Raw genomic sequence first — 18,977 nt, forward strand, 5'->3', positions numbered from 1 at the left:
TTCCCCACACCTTCCCCCTTTGGTAACCAGTTTGTTTTCTATGTCTATTCTGTTTCTGTTTTGTAAATAAATTCATCTGTACCATTTTTTTAGATGCCACATACAAGTGATATCATATGATATTTGTCTTTCTCTGTCTAACTTATCATTTAGTATGATAATCTCTAGGTCCATCCATGTTGTTGCAAATGGCATTATTTCATTCTTTTTTATGGCTGAGTAATATTCCATTGTGTGTGTGTGTGTGTGTGTGTGTGTGTGTGTGTGTGTGTGTGTGTACCACATCTTCTTTATGCATTCATCTTTTGATGGACACTTAGGTTGCTTCCATGTCTTGGCTATTGTAACTAGTGCTGCTATGAACATTGGGGTACATGTATCTTAACAAATTAGGGTTTCCTCTGGATATACACCCAGGAGTGGGATTGCCGGATCATATGGTAACTCTGTTTTTAGTTTTTTAAGGAAACTCCATACTGTTCTCCATAGTGGCTGCACCAATTTACATTCCCCCCAACAGTGTAGGAGGGTTCCCTTTTCTCCATACCCTCTCCAGCATTTTTTATTTGTAGACTTTTTGATGAAAATGAAGATTTTTAAAAACACTGTTGGCCTCATACAGTATTAACAATCCTCATTACAAGAAACATCCCTGTTTACATTGGGCTCCAGTCCTGGATTTGTCACTAACTTCTCTGTGATTTTTGGGCAAATCACTTATACTCTTTGGGACTTAGTTTGCTCATTTGTAAACTTAGGGCACTGGATCAAATCATCTCTAAGATATCATCCAGTTCTGACAATCCATAATTCTGATTCTGCTCAAAATCTCTTTCCTTTGGCTCCCTTCCTTTCCATTTATGCCCATTAACATAGGACATGTAAAATAGGAAAGCAGACCAGGTGAAGCTGTTTTCTCTTCTGACTGTGGAAGTAAAATTCACAGAAGGCACTGATGTCTTCATCTTCCATTAATACATTTAACGAAGCATTTATTGATGACCTATTATATACCTGACCCTGTCCTAGTGACTTTTATGTGTTATCACTGCATACTCAGAGCATGTCAGAGAGATCATTATTCCCATAATACTCTCAGGATTGTACAGGTTAAGATATATGACCAAGTCATGTAATTAACATGTGGCTAACTCAAAATTTAGACATGTATTTTCTTGACAGTCTGATTCAGAGTCTAGGAAAATTATTCCAAGAGAATATGTGCAAAAAGGACAAACTTTTAACACACACACATGGTATTAAGCTGATCTAATACACTTTAAAAATCAGATTTTTTACTAAATGAATAATGTTGTAATTTTTAATGGATTTAATTTGTATTTGGGAGTCAATTCCTTCATTGACTTAAAAACACCTGAACTAGAAGCATTCTGGAGTGATTACTCTTCCAGTTTTTAAACATTTCTATTGGAATGCTACACTTAATGCTACTAAATATAGAGAGACAAAACAGAACCAAAAATAGTTAGACTTTTGTCAGTCTGAATCTATCAGAATATCCTGAGTCCATTATGTTTCAAGTTGCTTCAAAGAAAAGTTTCATGTAAAATCAAGTTATCACTTATGTTTTAACTTTGCAGAATGGTCTAATAGTAACAAATTACAGCAAGTACTATTGTTAGCTATGTTTTAATCCTTTGATCAGTTTTTTCCAATATGTATTCCAAAGAATACTGGTTCCTTGGAATGTTAATAGGTATTCCATGAAAGGAGGGTTTTGTGGTCCTGTAAAAGTGGTGACCATGAGGTTAAAGAGAGACAGGCTGACTTTCATACAACTAGGCCAGCTGCAGTCACTAACATGCTGATGTACATTAAGAATCTTTAGGAGGAGAGTGGCCAACGCCATTAGCAATGTGAGCAAAATTTCCTCAGAACCCTCTTTGCAGAATAGCTATAGAACCATATTCAAAGGAACAAACTTCGAGAAATTTTGCTTAAGGGCTGGATTTTATTTTAACTATTTTTAATGGAAAAATTTTTAGACAACATTACATATTTTTCCTTCTTTATTCACATTTTACTGGGATTTAATATTTTCTTGGGGGCTTTGGGGCATCATAACAAACTCCACTTTTTTTTTAATGTGATGTACTGTTCAGGGCCTGTGAGGTGTGCAGATGTTTGTACCTCAGACTTCTGTGTGTTCCAAATGATATTTGTTTTGGCATCTCCTCCATGGTCATCTCTACTCACCACATTCTTTGAGTCTGTTCACAATCCCAGGGTCACTTCTGCCACTAACTACCCTTTTATCATCCTAAGACCCTTTCCAGTTCTGAGAACGGTGACCCTGTGTGTGCCTTTTCTCTTCCTCCCTCCCTCCCTCCCTCCCTCCCTCCCTCCCTCCCTTCTTCTTTCTTTCTTTTTCTCTTCCTTTCTCTCTTGTTCTCTTTTCTCTCTTTCTTCCTTATTTCTGATATTGGTAATTGATGCTTTCTCTTTTTCTTGATCATTCTTGCTGGGGTTTATCAATTTTATTAATCTTTTCTAAGAATCACTTTAGGTTTTGTTGATTTTCTCTGTTATTTGTTTTCCATTTCATGTATTTCTCCTCTTATCTTTTTTATTCTCTTCCTTTTACTTAGAGTTTATTTTACTCTTTTTTTAAACTTTTTAAGGTAGAATCTTAGATCATTGATTTTAGACCTTTCTTATTTTCTAAAATAAGCATTTAGACTGATAAGTTTTCCTCTAAGCAGTTTTTTTAGCTGCATCTCACAAATTTTGATATGTTGCATTTTCATGATCATTCAGTTCAAAATTTCTCTAATGATTTTTTTTCTTTGACTTGTGAGTGTGTTGTTAAATTTCTACATATTTGGGGATTTTTTTTTTTTTTAGTTTTCTCATTTTTTTTAAAATTAATTAATTTATTTTATTTTTGGCTGCGTTGGGTCTTCATTGCTGCACGTGGGCTTTCTCTAGTCGTGGCGAGTGGAGGCTACTCTTCCTTGCAGTGCACAGGCTTCTCATTGCAGTGGCTTCTCTTGTTGTGGAGCATGGGCTCTAGGTGTGCGGGCTTCAGTTGTGGCTCGCAGGCTCTAGAGCACAGGTCAGTAGTTGTGGCGTACGGGCTTAGTTGCTCCGTGGCATGTGGGATCTTCCCCGACTCGAACCCGTGACCCCTGCATTGGCAGGTGGATTCTTAACCACTGTGCCACCAGGGAAGCCCCAGTTTTCTCATTCTTACTGAATTCTAATTTAATTCCACTGGTGACAAAGAATATACTCTATAAGATTCAAATATTTTGAAATTGATTGAGACTTATTTTGTGGCTCAGGATATAATTTATTTTGGTGAATGTTTCATGTATACTTGAAAAGAATGTATATCTCACCATTGTTGGTTGTAGTGGTCTATAAATATCAGTTAGGTCAGGGTGGCTATTGGTGATACTCAGATTTTCTATATATTTTTTTCATTATTTAGAGAATACTTAGTTTCTGTAATCAAACCCATGTTGATAAGACCTTATTATTTTTTTTTTTTTGGTTGTGCCACGTGGCTTGTGGGATCTTAGTTCCCCAACCAAGGACTGAACCCAGGCCCTCAGCAGTGAGAGCGTGGAGTCCTACCACTGGACCACCAGGGGATTCCCAAGATCTTCTATATTCTTAATGATTCTTAAAATCTATTTGTTCTACAAAGTACTGAGGGAGGAATTTAAAAATCTTCAACTCTAAGCAAAGATTTGTCTATTTCTTTCTTTAGTTTTAATCATTTTTATTCCATTTTTTTGTGTTAATGTTATTAGAGGCATACATGTTTATGATTTTTATGTTTTCTCAACTAATTGAGCTTTTTACCCCTCTTTCTCTTTGATAATACTCCTTGTCTTAAAGTCTACTTTGATATTAATATAGCCACTCCTTCTTTTGCTTACTGTTTACATGATATATAAATCTCTTTTTTGTTGTTATTACTTCAATCTGTGTCTTTAAAATTAAAATCCATCTCTTATAGATAGCTTATAGTTGTATCTTGTTTTGAAAATCCAGCCTGCTAACCTCTGCTTTTTAATTAATGGTTAGTCCATTTCCATTTAATGTAAGTATTGACATGATTTGATTTAGAATGACCATTTTTCTACTTGTTTTCTATTTTTTTCCAACTCTTTTTTGTCCCTTTGTTTCCTGCCTGACTTAGGATTGTGTGATTTTTTTATAAAAAAAATTTTAATATTCTGTTTTATTGGCTTTTAGGCTATACCTCTTTGTATTATTTTTAGTGGTTGCCCTAGGGATTACAATATGCATCCTTAACTTTATTAGAGTTTCCTTGGAGTTAATATTGCACCAGTTCACATACAATGTAAGGAACTTGCAAACTATAGAATTCTATTTACCTCTCAATTCTTTGTGCTTTTGTTGTCATGTAATTTACATGTATTGTAAACTGCACAATATGTTATAATTTTTTGCCTTAAACAGTCAATTGTCTTTAAGAGAAATTAAGAGGAGAAAAATATATAGTCTTTTATATTTACTATAGAGTTCTGAGTTTCCATTTTGCATCATTTTCTGTCAGCCTAAAAAACTTCTTTTAAGCATTTCTTGTAACACATACTGCTTATGTGTCTTCTTTTATCAAAAAAAAAGTCTTTATATTGTCTTTATAGAGAATTTTGAGTTGCCAGGTTTTGGGTTTTTTTAATTAATGCTTTAAAGTTCCATTGTTTCTGATGAGAAGTTAGTAATCATTCAGATCATTGATTCCCTGTATATAATGCGTCTTTTTTCCTTTCTTTCTTTCTTTTCTGGCTACTTTCAAGTTTTTCTCTGTCTTTGTTCTCCAGGGGTTTGATCATGATGTGTCCATGTGCGGTTTTCTTTGTCTTTATCCTCCTTGAGATTCATTGAGCTTCTAGGATCTATAAGTTTATGTTTTCCAGAAAATTGGGGAACATTTTGGCCATTATTTCTTTAATATTTTTCTCCACATTTCTCTTTCTCCTCTCTTTCTGGGACTTCAATTACATACAAAATATACAACATGATATTGTTCACAGGTCACTGAGGATCTATTCTTTTTTTAAATATTTTTTTCTTTTTGTTCTTTAGATTAGATAACATCTATTGATCTCTCTTCAAGTTCACTACCTTTTCTTTTGCTCACTCCAATCTGCTTGCTGTCAAGCCTACCCAACGAGCTTTTCATTTCAGACGTTTTACTTTTCAGTTCTAAAATTTCCATTTAGTTCTTTTTTTATAGTTTTCATTTTTCAACCAAGATTTTCCATCTGTTAATTCATTATGATAATATTTTTCTTTAAGGTTTTTAAAATATGTGTAATAACAGCTTTAAAGTCCTTATCTGCTAATTCTACTCTCTGGATTATCTTGATATCTTTCTTTTTTTAAAAACTAATTTATTAAGGCATGATTGACATACAAAATCTGTACATATTTAGTGTATACAACTTGATGAGTGTGGTGAAACCATCACCACAGTCTATGCAGTAAACTGGTTCATCACCTCCAGGGTCTGTTTCTATTGATGACTATTTCTCTTGTGTGGATAATATTTTCCTATTTCTTAGCATATATAGTAACTTTTTACCATTGAGGACATTATAAATAATGTGTTGCATAGACTCTGAATTCTGTCACCATGCTCTAGAATGTGTTAATTCTTGTTCAAGCAGGCAATTAATTTGGCAAGACTCAAATTCCAAACTCTGCCCTTGGTGGGTAGCAGCTGGAATCTCTGCTCAGTTTTTTTCAAATTGTTAACTGTTGCATCTTTGCTGGGCTTCTCAGAATCTCTTCCATATATGTGTAGCTCAAAGGTCAGCCAAGGATTTGCATGCCATTTATTTGCAAATTATGGATCCCTGCCTTGCAACTTCCTCCTTTCTGGGATTCCCCTTCATTTTCAGCCTTTATGACAGCCCTAAACTTCATCCTCTTACTTCCTTAGCCAGTAAGACTGTGCCTTTCTTCTTAAATTATAGCCACTTTGCATCTCATGGACTGAGAAGTACTTTCGGACCAAAGTCACACACACATAAATCTCAACTGTTACAGTTCCCTTCTTTCAACATCAACTCCCTTCTAGCTTCTGCCTGTTTTCAATTTATCTCAGTACCTTCAAATAGTTGGGTTTTTAAAAAATATTTTATCCAGAATTTATAATTGTTATCTTCAGGAGGATTAGTCTGTAATAAGCTACTCTATCATTATCACAGTTGTAACTAGGTCATTTTTTAGTCTTGCCATTGTATAATACTATCTTTATCAAAATGAAAAATATTTGCTATTAATATGGTTATGTTAATTGCTTCTTCCCAATAAGCCTTAAGTGGTTATATTTTTAAAAACTTTTCTGGCTCTATTTCTTCTTCAGATGAGAAAATAAGACAGAATTAAATGAGTTCTGGATTATGTAATGCCACCAGGGTACTATACAAATATCTAAAATATAGGTTGTAAATGGAATAAGCAAAGTACAAAGAAAAGCTATAGGAACTCAGAGGAGGAAGAGATCAGAGGTAATTTCCTAGAGGACGTTACCTTTAAGCCAGTTGTTAAAAGGTGACAGGAATTTAGTAGCCAGAGTTGAGAAAAAGAGAGAGAATATTCCAGAAGGAACATCATAAGCAATGCAAAAAAAGTGGAAGGTTGGAAGCTCAAGTCTTAATGGTTATAGCTATAAATATAATTTATAACTCAAAATCAATATTTAAAAGTCCATAGTATGAACATACTGCTATATATAAAAATATGGGTAGGGGAGAGGAGAGAAGATGGCGGAAGAGTAAGACGCGGAGATCACCTTCCTTCCCACAGATACAGTAGAAATACATCTACACGTGGAACTGCTCCTACAGAACACCCACTGAACGCTGGCAGAAAACGTCCGACCTCCAAAAAGGCAAGAAACTCCCCCCGTACTTGGGTAGGGCAAAAGAAAAAAGAAATAACAGAGACAAAAGAATAGGGACGGCACCTGCACCAGTGGGAGGGAGCTGTGAAGGAGGAAAGATTTCCACGCACTAGGAAGCCCCTTCCCAGGCAGAGACTGCAGGTGGCGGAGGGGGGAAGCTTCGGAGCCACGGAGGAGAGCGCAGCCACAGGGGTGCGGAGGGCAAAGCGGAGAGGTTCCCGCACGGAGGAGCGGTGCCGACCAGCACTCACCAGCCCGAGAGGCTTGTCTGCTCCCCCGCCGGGGCGGGCGGGGCTGGGAGCTGAGGCTCGGGCTTCGGTCGGATCGCAGGGAGAGGACTGGGGTTGGCGGCGTGAACACAGCCTGAAGGGGTTAGTGCACCACAGCTAGCCGGGAGGGAGTCCGGGGAAAAAGTCTGCAGCTGCCGAAGAGGCAAGAGACTTTTTCTTCCCTTTTTGTTTCCTGGTGTGCGAGGAGAGGGGATTCAGAGCGCCGCCTAAACGAACTTCAGAGACGGGCGCGAGCCGCAGCTATCAGCGCGGACCCCACAGCAACAGGGGCGCAGAGGGAAAAACGGAGAGATTCCCGCACAGAGGCTCGGCGCCAAGCAGCACTCAGCAGCCCGAGAGGCTTGTCTGCTCCCCCGCCGGGGCGGGCGGGGCTGGGAGCTGAGGCTCGGGCTTCGGTTGGATCGCAGGGAGAGGACTGGGGTTGACGGCGTGAACACAGCCTGAAGGGGTTAGCGCACCACAGCTGGCTGGGAGGGAGACCGGGAAAAAGTTTGCAGCTGCCGAAGAGGCAAGAGACTTTTTCTTGCCTCTTTGTTTCGCGGCGCGCAAGGAGAGGGGATTCAGAATGCCGCCGCCTAAATGAACTCCAGAGAAGGGCACGAGCCGCGGCGATCAGCGCGGACCCCAGAGACGGGCGTGAGACGCTGGGGCTGCTGCTGCCGCCTCCAAAAAGCCTGTGTGTGAGCACAGGTCACTCTCCACACCGCCCCTCCCGGGAGCCTGTGCAGCCCGCCACTGCCAGGGTCCCGTGATCCGGGGACAACTTCCCCGGGAGAACGCACTGCGCGCCTCAGGCTGGTGCAACGTCACGCCGGCCTCTGCCGCCGCAGGCTCGCCCCGCCTCCTCTGTACCCCTCCCTCCCCGCGGCCTGGGTGAGCCAGAGCCCCCGAAGCAGCTGCTCCTTTAACCCCGTCCTGTCTGGGCGGGGAATAGACGCCCTCAGGCGACCTACACGCAGAGGCGGGTCCAAGTCCAAAGCTGAACCCCAGGAGCTGTGCGAACAGGGAAGAGAAGGGGAAATCTCTCCCAGCAGCCTCAGAAGCAGCGGATTAAAACTCCACAAACAACTTGATGTGCCTGCATCTGTTGAATACCTGAATAGACAACGAATCATCCCAAATTCAGGAGGTGGACTTTGGGAGCAGGATATATTAATTTTTCCCCTATTCCTTTTTTTTGTGAGTGTATATGTATATGCTTCTGGGTGAGATTTTGTCTGTATAGCTTTGCTTTATAATAGCTTTATTTTACTTCACTATATTATAGCCTCTTTCTTTCTTTCTTTCTATTTTTTCTCCCTTTTACTCTGAGCCGTGTGGACGAAAGGCTCTTGGTGCTCCAGCCAGGCAACAGGGCTGTGCCTCTGAGGTGGGAGAGCCACCTTCAGGACACTGGTCCACAAGAGACCTCCCAGCTCCACATAATACCAAACGGCAAAAATCTCCCAGAGATCTCCATCTCAACACCAAGACCCAGCTTCACTCAACGACCAGCAAGCTACAGTGCTGGACACCCTATGCCAAACAACTAGCAAGACAGGAACACAGCCCCATCCATTAGCAGAGAGGCTGCCTAAAATCATAATAAGGCCACAGACACCCCAAAATACACCACCAGACGTGGACGTGCCCACCAGAAAGACAAGATCCAGCCTCATCCACCAGAGCTCAGGCACTAGTTCCCTCCACCAGGAAGCCTACACAACCCACTGAACCAACCTTAGCCACTGGGGACAGATACCAAAAACAACGGGAACTACAAACCTGCAGCCTGTGAAAAGGAGACCCCAAACACAGTAAGATAAGCAAAATGAGACGACAGAAAAACACACAGCAGATGAAGGAGCAGGGTCAAAACACACCAGACTTAACAAATGAAGAGGAAATAGGTAGTCTACCTGAAAAAGAATTCAGAATAATGATAGTAAGGATGATCCAAAATCTTGGAAATAGAATAGACAAAATGCAAGAAACATTTAACAAGGATGTAGAAGAACTAAAGAGGAACCAAGCAATGATGAAAAACACAATAAATGAAATTAAAAATACTCTAGATGGGATCAATAGCAGAATAACTGAGGCAGAAGAAAGGATAAGTGACCTGGAAGATAAAATGGTGGAAATAACTACTGCAGAGCAGGATAAAGAAAAAAGAATGAAAAGAACTGAGGACAGTCTCAGAGACCTCTGGGACAACATTAAATGCACCAACATTCGAATTATAGGGGTCCCAGAAGAAGAAGAGAAAAAGAAAGGGACTGAGAAAATATTTGAAGAGATTATAGTTGAAAACTTCCCTAATATGGGAAAGGAAATAGTTAATCAAGTCCTGGAAGCACAGAGAGTCCCACACAGGATAAACCCAAGGAGAAACACGCCAAGACACATATTAATCAAACTGTCAAAAATTAAATATAAGGAAAACATATTAAAGGCAGCAAGGGAAAAACAACAAATAACACACAAGGGAATCCCCATAAGGTTAACATCTGATCTTTCAGCAGAAACTCTGCAAGCCAGAAGGGAGTGGCAGGATATACTTAAAGTGATGAAGGAGAAAAACCTACAACCAAGATTACTCTACCCAGCAAGGATCTCATTCAGATTCGATGGAGAAATTAAAACCTTTACAGACAAGCAAAAGCTGAGAGAGTTCAGCACCACCAAACCAGCTTTACAACAAATGCTAAAGGAACTTCTCTAGGCAAGAAACACAAGAGAAGGAAAACACCTACAATAACAAACCCAAAACATTTAAGAAAATGGGAATAGGAACATACATATCGATAATTACCTTGAATGTAAATGGATTAAATGCTCCCACCAAAAGACACAGGCTGGCTGAATGGATACAAAAACAAGACCCATATATATGCTGTCTACAAGAGACCCACTTCAGACCTAGAGACACATACAGACTGAAAGTGAGGGGATGGAAAAAGATATTCCATGCAAATGGAAATCAAAAGAAAGCTGGAGTAGCAATTCTCATATCAGACAAAATAGACTTTAAAATAAAGACCATTACAAGAGACAAAGAAGGACACTATATAATGATCAAGGGATCGATCCAAGAGGAAGGTATAACAATTGTAAATATTTATGCACACAACATAGGAGCACCTCAATATATAAGGCAAATACTAACAGCCATAAAAGGGGAAATCGACAGCAACACAATCATAGTAGGGGACTTTAACACCCCACTGTCACCAATGGACAGATCATCCAAAATGAAAATAAATAAGGAAACACAAGCTTTAAATGATACATTAAACAAGATGAACTTAATTGATATTTATAGGACATTCCACCCAAAAACAACAGAATACACATTTTTCTCAAGTGCTCATGGAACATTCTCCAGGATAGATCATATCTTGGGTCACAAATCAAGCCTTGGTAAATTTAAGAAAATTGAAATCGTATCAAGTATCTTTCCCGACCACAACGCTATGAGACTAGATATCAATTACAGGAAAAGATCTGTAAAAAATACAAACACATGGAGGCTACACAATACATTACTTAATAACGAAGTGATTACTGAAGAAATCAAAGGGGAAATCAAAAAATACCTAGAAACAAATGACAATGGAGATACGACGACCCAAAACCTATGGGATGCAGCAAAAGCAGTGCTAAGAGGGAAGTTTATAGCAATACAAGCCTACCTCAAGAAACAGGAAACATCTCGAATAAACAACCTAACCTTGCACCTAAAGCAATTAGAGAAAGAAGAACAAAAAAACCCCAAAGCCAGCAGAAGGAAAGAAATTATAAAGATCAGGTCAGAAATAAATGAAAAAGAAATGAAGGAAACAATAGCAAAAATCAATGAAACTAAAAGCTGGTTCTTTGAGAAGATAAACAAAATTGATAAACCATTAGCCAGACTCATCAAGAGAAAAAGGGAGAAGACTCAAATCAAGAGAATTAGAAATGAAAAAGGAGAAGTAACCACTGACACTGCAGAAATACAAAAGATCATGAGAGATTACTACAAGCAATTCTATGCCAATAAAATGGACAACCTGGAAGAAATGGACAGATTCTTAGAAATGCACAAACTGCCGAGACTGAACCAGGAAGAAATAGAAAATATGAACAGACCAATCACAAGCACTGAAATTGAAACTGTGATTAAAAACCTTCCAACAAACAAAAGCCCAGGACCAGATGGCTTCACAGGTGAATTCTATCAAACATTTAGAGAAGAGCTAACACCTACCCTTCTCAAACTCTTCCAAAATATTGCAGAGGGAGGAACACTCCCAAACTCATTCTACGAGGCCACCATCACCCTGATACCAAAACCAGACAAAGATGTCACAAAGAAAGAAAACTACAGGCCAATATCACTGATGAACATAGATGCAAAAATCCTCAACAAAATACTAGCAAACAGAATCCAACAGCACATTAAAAGGATCATACACCATGATCAAGTGGGGTTTATCCCAGGAATGCAAGGATTCTTCAATATACGCAAATCAATCAATGTGATACACCATATTAACAAATTGAAGGAGAAAAACCATATGATCATCTCAATAGATGCAGAGAAAGCTTTTGACAAAATTCAACACCCATTTATGATAAAAGCCCTGCAGAAAGTAGGCATAGAGGGAACTTTCCTCAACATAATAAAGGCCATATATGACAAACCCACAGCCAACATTGTCCTCAATGGTGAAAAACTGAAACCATTTCCACTAAGATCAGGAACAAGACAAGGTTGCCCACTCTCACCACTATTATTCAACATAGTTTTGGAAGTTTTAGCCACAGCAATCAGAGAAGACAAAGAGATAAGAGGAATCCAAATAGGAAAAGAAGAAGTAAAGCTGTCACTATTTGCAGATGACATGATACTATACATAGAGAATCCTAAAGATGCTACCAGAAAACTCCTAGAGCTAATCAATGAATTTGGTAAAGTAGCAGGATACAAAATTAATGCACAGAAATCTCTTGCATTTCTATACACTAATGACGAAAAATCTGAAAGTGAAATTAAGAAAACACTCCCGTTTACCATTGCAACAAAAAGAATAAAATATCTAGGAATAAACCTACCTAAGGAGACAAAAGACCTGTATGCAGAAAATTATAAGACACTGATGAAAGAAATTAAAGATGATACAAATAGATGGAGAGATATACCATGTTCCTGGATTGGAAGAATCAACATTGTGAAAGTGACTCTACTACCCAAAGCAATCTACAGATTCAATGCAATCCCTATCAAACTACCACTGGCATTTTTCACAGAACTAGAACAAAAAATTTCACAATTTGTATAGAAACACAAAAGACCCCGAATAGCCAAAGCAATCTTGAGAACGAAAAATGGAGCTGGAGGAATCAGGCTCCCTGACTTCAGACTATATTACAAAGCTACAGTAATCAAGACAGTTTGGTACTGGCACAAAAACAGAAATATAGATCAATGGAACAGGATAGAAAGCCCAGAGATAAACTCACACACATATGGTCACCTTATCTTTGATAAAGGAGGCAAGCATATACAGTGGAGAAAAGACAGCCTCTTCAATAAGTGGTGCTGGGAAAATTGGACAGGTACATGGAAAAGTATGAAATTAGAACACTCCCTGACACCATGCACAAAAATAAACTCAAAATGGATTAAAGACCTAAGTGTAAGGCCAGACACTATCAAACTCTTAGAGGAAAACATAGGCAGAACACTATATGACATACATCACAGCAAGATTCTTTTTGACCCAGCTCCCAGAGAAATGGAAATAAGAACACAAATACACAAATGGGACCTAATGAAACTTAAAAGCTTTTGCACAGCAAAGGAAACCATAAACAAGACCAAAAGACAACCCTCAGAATGGGAGAAAATATTTGCAAATGAAGCAACTGACAAAGGATTAATCTCCAAGATCTACAAGCAGCTCATGCAGCTCAATAACAAAAAAACGAACAACCCAATCCAAAAATGGGCAGAAGACCTAAATAGACATTTCTCCAAAGAAGATATACAGATTGCCAACAGACACATGAAAGAATGCTCAACATCATTAATCATTAGAGAAATGCAAATCAAAACTACAATGAGATATCATCTCACACCGATCAGAATGGCCATCATCAAAAAATCTAGAAACAATAAATGCTGGAGAGGGTGTGGAGGAAAGGGAACACTCTTGCACTGTTGGTGGGAATGTAAATTGATATAGCCACTATGGAGAACGGTATGGAGGTTCCTTAAAAAACTACAAATAGAACTACCATACGACCCAGCAATCCCACTACTGGGCATATACCCTGAGAAAACCATAGTTCAAAAAGAGTCATGTACCAAAATGTTCATTGCAGCTCTATTTACAATAGCCAGGACATGGAAGCAACCTAAATGTCCATCAACAGATGAATGGATAAAGAAGATGTGGCACATATATACAATGGAATATTACTCAGCCATAAAAAGAAATGAAATGGAGGTATTTGTAGTGAGGTGGATGGAGTTAGAGTCTGTCATACAGAGTGAAGTAAGTCAGAAAGAGAAAAACAAATACAGTATGCTAACACATATATACGGAATCTAGGGGAAAAAACAAAAAAAAAGGCCATGAAGAACCTAGTGGCAAGACGGGAATAAAGACACAGACCTACTAGAGAATGGACTTGAGGATATGGGGAGGGGGTGGGGTGAGATGTGACAGGGTAAGAGAGTGTCATGGACATATATACACTACCAAATGTAAAATAGATAGCTAGTGGGAAGCAGCCACATAGCACAGGGAGATCAGCTCGGTGCTTTGTGACCACCTAGAGGGGTGGGATGGGGAAGGTGGGAGGGAGGGAGATGCAAGAGGGAAGAGATATGGGAACATATTGTATGTGTATAACTGATTCACTTTGTTATAAAGCAGAAGCTAACACACCATTGTAAGGCAATTATACTTCAATAAAGATGTTTTAAAAAAAAAAATATGGGTAAACCTCACACCAATTTTAAAAGAAAAAAGCCAGATACAAAAGAATACATACTGTAATAATCCATTCATGTAAAGTTCACAAACGGAAAAATAATAGCTGATAATAGAATTCAGAATAGTGGTTACCTTTGGGTTATGGTAGTGACTGGGAGAGGAAGAGAGGGGCCCCTGGGCTGCTTGTAATGCTGCACCTCTTGTCCTGGAGGCTGGTGACCCACAGCGTCCACTTTGTAAAAATTTATCAGTTGATGACTTTATGATTTGTGCCTTTAAAAAAAAGTTATACTACAATAAAATGTTTATGTGAAACAAAAATAAAACCCAGTTTCTGGTATGAAAAAAAGTTTATGGTGTGTATCTCCATATATTAACACATTAATTCCTCACAATGGCCTTATGGAAGGTCAGTGATGATGAATTTTATGTTAAATTGAATTACATAAACTTGAAATACCATGATGTAAAATAATTCTTGCTTTATACACAAAGTTTGAAATAATTCAAATGCCCCCCAATTTAAAAAAAAATAAAATTTCATTTTCTTTCAAAGCTGGATCAATCTGAGTGAATTTAAAATATATTTAAGCTTAAGTTTCCACAGGAAGGCACCACTTGAGTAAATAAAAATATCCTGTGTAATTTAGAATATGAGTTTAGCAAGTGTAACACATAACAGTAGATTAGGGACTTCCCTGATGGCGCAGTGGTTGGGAGTCTGCCTGCCAGTGTAGGGGACATGGGTTTGAGCCCTGGTCTGGGAACATCCCACATGCCCTGGAGCAACTAAGCCTGTGCTCCACAACTACTGAGCCCGCATGCCACAACTACTGAAGCCCGCATGCCTAGAGCCCGTGCTCCACAACAAGAGAAGCCACTGCAATGAGAAGCCCGCGCACCGCAACGAAGAGTAGCCCCCGCTCGCTGCAACTAGAGAAAGCCCGCGCACAGCAACAAAGACCCAACGCAGCCAAAAATAAATAAATAAATAAATTTATATTTTAAAAACCCAGTAGATTAAATGCGACAATAATTAATGTTTTCTCATGTCACAGTTTGAGCAGAGCAGTTTATGGCTGACACGGCAGCTCTACAATGCCAGGTACCCACACACTTACCGTTTTACTGCTCTGTCCTCCTGAACAGGCCATTTTCTATCTTGTGATCTAAGGTGACTGCTACACTCCCACCATCTTGTCTGTATTCCAACTGGTCGAATCACTACAATTCCTATACTGCTGGCCAGAACTTGTCACAAAGACACAGGAAGCTACCAGAGGGCCTGGGAAATGTAGTTTCTGGCTAAGTAGCACACTGAAGGTCCACCAGCAGTCTTTGCCATATCTGCCATTCTTTGTCTAGCTGTCTTGAATTATGTGGTTTACAATTATGAAATGCCTCCAGGAACAAATCCTTTACATAAAATTCAGCTGCCCTGTAGATAAGAATATCCCTATTTTACAGAAGATAGAACTGAGACTCAGAGAAGATAAATGACTTACCCCCCTCCCACCCCCGCCCGTACATTGCTAATTAAAAGGCAGAGCTGGGACTCAAATCCAGTGCTCCAAGTTCAGGGTTCTTGCTTTTCTGCTACAGAAGCCTCTCCAGGCTCCAAGAATACTGGTAATCCTTAGTCTGAGAGAAAGTGAGACTCCTACTGTATCTAAGTTAAATGGCACTTGGAAAGGAGTGAGATAGGACACGGAGTGGTAGAGCTTTACTGTGAGGATGTAGTAAAGCTGATGACCTGAGCTGTGTTTTGCTCTAAAGTTTCAAGAACTCAGGAAGCAAGAAAATATAGTAAAAAGCACTGGGCCATGAAACAGTGACATGCATTTTAATTGTGCTTCTGAACTAAAAGGCAGATTAGACATGTGCTCCAGCCATTTTCCCTTTCTGATATTTAGTTTCCCCATCCAACAGATGAGGAGGAGTGCTGGGACAGGGTTGCTGAATATGGCCGTGAAGGTTGTGCACAATTTCTTAAATTCACCAAGCAGGAGATTCTGGAGCAGAGTAGAGGGTGCAGCACAGCTCCAAGCCTAACCCCTCCCCAGTCCTTAGAAATACTGCTGGTAAATTCTCAAAATATTGGGATTCTCAGAAATACTACAAAATTTGGAGAGAAGACAATCAAGCAGGCATTCTTATCTTTTTTCTCTTCTGACAAGGGAACTTGGAAGAAACAAGTGAAATTAAAGTAAATAATGTGTCTGATTCTTCCTGAAAGAAGTGACTACTTCAGGATTCCACCAAAATGTTCCAAAGCCCTGGGGGTGGGGGTAGGGAGGGATGGTTTCATCCTCAACTGGGTAGAGCAAACCCTGATACAATATGTTCATCAAAATCTCAGGAGAGGGAGGAGCGTCTACATATTTTAACAAAAACCGCGTATGTCCTAAAACAGAGGCTTCCCCCACCTAAGCCCTCAGGTCACAGAAAGGTGGAGAAAATCCAGAATACCCAGTTTTCAGATGTTGGGAGAGAAAACACATTGATACCAGACAATGGGGGAGGAGATACTATATCAGAGCAAGTAGAATGTCTGTACATCGCTGCCCAAGTATGTACAAGGGGAAAAGAAATGACACAGTCACTAATGATCTATTACATACATGTCAGTATTTCACCCACAGCTAAGAAAAGAAAAAGAGCTGAGGAGGGCGGAAGAATCATGGGCTGCAAAAGACCAAGCCTAATCTAGGAAAAAACATAACTCAAGGAACAGAAGGAATTTTCTCACAATTTCTTCACATTATAGCACAGCTTGATAGGAGCATAAATTAAGTAAAACTAGAGCTCAACCATGAGATGATAAAATAGCAGAATGAGATAAAAAGGGAGGTTGCAGACATAAGGAAATAAATTGAACACCAAAATACTTTATGGAACTAATAAGTAAACTATAAATAGAAAGAACAGAACAGATACTGCTGAATACTGAAATATTGACATGGAGAAAAGACTGTAAGCACAGTAAATGCAGAGGAAAAAATAAAGGAAATTAATTAGAAGTTAACAGATATGCATATTAGTTTGTTACCAGCTAAGCTGCTGTGACAAAGAAATCCAAAAATCTAATGCCTTAAATAAATTAGTTTCTTCTCACTCACAAAAGAGTCCACAGGTAAGAAGTCCAAGTCTGGCCGGATCTCCTCCAGGAGGTCATCCAAAATATGGTTCCTTCTATCTTGATGCTCCATCACCTTCTCATTCCTGTGGTTATAGGACATTCTCATTTCAATGGTTGAAGCTGGCTCCTTTACACCCCCATGTTTCAGTCTGTAGGAAGGATAAAAATAGTCCAGGGCAAGCGCTCTAAGGAGATGCCACAGAGGTTACACGTATCACTTCTGCCACATCTTATTGGCTTCATGTCCCCATTTAGCCACAGGGGACACTGGGAAATGTGGTCTTTAACTGGATAGCCATGTGCTCAGCTAAAACTCAGTGCTCTATTCTAAAAGGAACCAGGAGAGAAAGAATAGTTAGGAACCACACTATGAAAGATAAAGATGAGCCAACATTTAAGGACACTTGATGTCCCTCATAGAGAGAACTCAGCAAATGAAAGAGAAGATGTATCTAATGCTGTAATTTAAGAGCACATTCCGGAAGTGAAGAAAGAACTGAATCTGCAGGTGGAAAGAAAACATTGAATCCCAGGAAATTTTGATTTAGAATATTTAACATAAAGGTATTTCCTAGTTAAACACTTGAACTTGAAAGACAGAGAATGCTTCAGACATCCAGGCAGAAAGAAAAATCACCTACAAGGGGTAAAAAATCAGGCTGGCATCCAATTTCATTATATTCATTTTGGAAGACAATGGTGTAGTCTACAGAGTTTTAAGAAAGGATGGCCCCAGGTGTAATTCAAGTATAAAGGCTCAGGGAAGTAAAATACCCATGAACACTTGTTGGAAAGAACTGCTTGATAACCAAAGCCAGGCAATTTAATAATCCACCAAAATAAAGAACTCAAGCATAAAAAAGCCCTGACAGAAGGACTGTTGATGAGCACTGGATCCATTCACATGTAGAACTAATACTAAACAATCATAGCAATGATGGTTTCAAAACAGAATGTGAATATTATAAATCTGGACAATGTAAAAATAATATAATACAAAATTGGGAGGTGAGGAAGAGCAGATGGGAGTAGCAAGAAAGTTCTAATGTTCGCATCTTTTGAAGCTGGGTTATGTTATCCAAAATAAAAACATGTGGTGAAAAAAAACCTAAATGTTTTTCATAATTGCCTTTATTTAACAATGGAGCAGGGGTCCACAAATCGCTGCCTGAGGGTGAACCACCTGTTTTTGTAAGTCAAGTTTCATTGGAACACAGCTTCACCCATTTGTTTCCATATTGTTTATGCTACTTTCCAGCTATAAAAATAGACCGAGACAACCTAAAATTTTTACTCTCTGGCCCTTTAAGAAAAAATTTGCCCACCCATGCAGAGGAATCTTTTTTAATTCACAGGAGTCTTGTGGTAAAGAAATATTTATTTGAGGCTTAATAATTTGTTGAGTTTATTTTATTTTTTAAAGATTTTTTTTGATGTGGTTTTAAAGTCTTTATTGAATTTGTTACAATATTGCTTCTGTTTTGGTTTTCTGGCCACAAGGCATGTGGGATCTTAGCTCCCGACCAGGGATCGGACCCACACCCCCTGTATTGGAAGGTGAAGTCTTAACCACTGGACCGCCAGGGAAGTTCCAATTTGTTGGATTTAATTCAGCCTTTGCCCTTCCTATTAAATTCATGTCAAATTAAGTTTAATAATATAATATAAGT

General features: G+C 39.1%; 1 protein-coding gene and 1 long non-coding RNA gene across 3 annotated transcripts in view; one reads left to right on the forward strand and one right to left on the reverse strand.

Annotated features, from left to right (window-relative positions):
• The window catches only part of LOC309624842 (IQ domain-containing protein H-like), a 102,070-nt gene that overhangs the window by 49,224 nt on the left and 33,869 nt on the right, over positions 1-18,977 (forward strand). The window lies entirely within an intron of this gene.
• Positions 1-18,977, reverse strand: part of LOC309624853 — a 57,603-nt gene that overhangs the window by 4,689 nt on the left and 33,937 nt on the right. The window contains exon 1 of one of the 2 annotated variants that reach the window (XR_014242165.1): positions 17,288-17,965. This is a non-coding gene — a long non-coding RNA (uncharacterized lncRNA). Of the gene's footprint in view, positions 1-17,287; positions 17,966-18,977 lie in introns of those variants that run through there. The other variant, XR_014242166.1, reaches the window with a different exon arrangement.

Source organism: Balaenoptera borealis (genome assembly GCF_965194805.1).
Source record: "Balaenoptera borealis genome assembly, chromosome: 3".
Classification (NCBI taxonomy): domain Eukaryota; kingdom Metazoa; phylum Chordata; class Mammalia; order Artiodactyla; family Balaenopteridae; genus Balaenoptera; species Balaenoptera borealis.